Source organism: Silene latifolia, chromosome 1 (assembly GCF_048544455.1).
Source record: "Silene latifolia isolate original U9 population chromosome 1, ASM4854445v1, whole genome shotgun sequence".
Taxonomy (NCBI): Eukaryota; Viridiplantae; Streptophyta; class Magnoliopsida; order Caryophyllales; family Caryophyllaceae; genus Silene; species Silene latifolia.
The window spans coordinates 140,752,639-140,755,204 of record NC_133526.1 but is presented as its reverse complement, the minus strand read 5'-3'; positions in this window follow the sequence as shown (position 1 = coordinate 140,755,204).

Here is a 2,566-nt window from a genome sequence, read left to right as displayed (position 1 = left end):
TGAAGATTTGACTCGGGAAATGAACTTGGTGCGCGTAGCAAGGCCTGAAAGATAGATTTGCGAGAGTTTCAGAAGCGGATTACCAGCTAACTTAGTCTATAGACTAACCTACATGGTCTATAGACTGTCAGAATGCTGAACAGTTGACTGCAGGAAGAAGAGTCAGTCGATCGACTTAGGTCCATGGTCGATCGACCACATGAGATGACGTACAAGTTTTATTTTAAGTCAGAAGCTTCTGATATTCTCGACCTTTAGTCGATCGACTGGCTGACTTGGTCGATCGACCACTTATGCAATCTGACGAGAGTTAAAAGATTTTAACCTAAGCCCATTTGTAATTAGATTTGGAGAAGGGAGTTACGTGACATTTCTATATAACGTAACTCCTTTCTACTGCTTTAGGCATTCTGATTCATTATCACATACCTAGTTTATACATTTTAGTTTTAGATTTTTCATCGGTAAGTCTACAGTTTTCATTAGTTTTTCAATAAAGTTCTTCTTTTGCATCCGGATTCGTTTCTTGCCTTCTTTATTTCTGATAATTCTTGTTCTAAATTTTAGTTTGCTTTTATTCCTTCTTTATAGATTATAATTGATTAGTTAGAATCCCTAAGCCCTAATTCTTTCTTTTATGCGGTATTATTGTTCATTTAATTTAGTTATGAATTCTGTTGTTTTCATCTTTAGTTTCGTTATCGTTATTAATTCAAGTATGAGTAGCTAAATCTCCCGTGCTAAGATGTGAGGGGATCCGTAGCGTAGATGGCGTAGTTTAGGTAACCCTGATTCGGGTCATGGTCGATCGACTATCATAGCTGGTCGATCGACTGGCCTCGTGTTAGATTAGCACTATTTCAGTTTATTAATTGCAAGATTTGACAAAATCGAATGCATGCGACTAGTTAAATGCCTAGTATTTGACCACCCACAAGATCGAGAGATAGGGGAGGGAAAATAGATTAATAAATTAAGACGACTAAATAGTTAAGATCGAAAGATAAGTAATTTAGGCTTTAGGAATCACTTTAGGAATCACTATTCAGGGCGAGAGCTAGTTTTAGTGAGACTTAGGGACTAGTAGCATAGGCCGAAAGGAGCTACTAGTTAACTCGGACCGAGAGGACCTGTTATTTGCCCATCTTACATGATTATTTCAGACTTACCTAGGATTACCACCGTCGTAGCTACAGTGAACCGATCCTCTTAGCCTTCTTTTAATTATTGTTTACATTTCTTTCATTATTTGCTTATTTATCTTATGTTATTAGACTTAGTCCAATCCAAAACCCCCCCAAAAAATTCATAGTCTGAAATTAAACAACTTAACTCCCTACCTCCCTGCGGATCGACCCTGTTACTACTAGCTTCTGTTAGTTCTAATAGGTTTTATAAATTTTATTTTTGGTGCACACAACGACAGCACATCAAATTTTTAGCTTCTGTTACTAAGGGCTTAAATGACTATTAAGTCATTAAGAAAAGTTGAGGAAATGCTCCTCTCGAAGGAAATGAGCATATCCATCTTACTATATGCTCGTCCCGCGCGTCTTGAGTTGCTGCACGGTTGGTTCTGACTTGTGATCCGAGCGGATCACAGATGAGACGCTCGGCCTGAGCTACTGTGGGACGCTCGTCCTGGGCACAAAACGCTTGGGTTGTGCTGCTCAGAGACGCCCGGATTGTGGGCAATCCGCTCGGATCCTGGGACAGACAACTTCTCTTCTTTTTACTCCTCAACAATCCGCAAGGATCGTGTTGAGGATGCAAGGATCCTTTCATCATTGCCCAATTCACTATATTATCTACTTAGGCCTTCTAGTATTGTCTTCTCCTTGATGCTTGGTCATTAGATGCGATCAATTTAGCTCCATTTCGCCATGTAAATGCAAGGTTAGTACTCCTTTCCTACCAAGGGGATAAAACCTCAAAGAATATGCAAAATGGAAAACTAAAGATAGTAAATGACCCAATTATGCACTATAAAGCATATGAACGGGGTTAATTCGGGGACTAAATGTGCTCAAATATGAGTCATATCAAACATCCCCAAACCGTACCTTTGCTCGTCCAGAGTAAAGAGGTGACCAAAACTAGGACCTTTATTTAAACTAACCTACTAATATAGCCGATGTGAGACAGTTAGCGGGTTTCACTCCACCCCTTCAACTCACAATAAGACAACCATGAGGTAGGATGCCTTCTTGCAAGGCAAGATGGGGCTTGCCAAAATGGCGACACATCTAAGTATTGAAGCACATAAAACAAGTAATGGATGCATCTACAAAAATGAATAGCCACTTTCCTCATCTAAGTGGCGGAAATTATCTACAAGGGAAGCAATATAAGGGTACACACTACATTATAGATATGGTTTCTTTAAATTTCTAAGCCTAGAAGGATACCAATAAATCACCTCCAAGTTGTGTCAAGCTAGGGTACCTTTGTCCTCAATTGTTAAATGCTTTCGTCAAGAGTAGACTCCCTATGGTGTTAGAAACACTAGAGGATCGCGGAATTCCCCTCCCTGCCTAGACAATAAGAAGGGCCGTCCCCTCTCTAC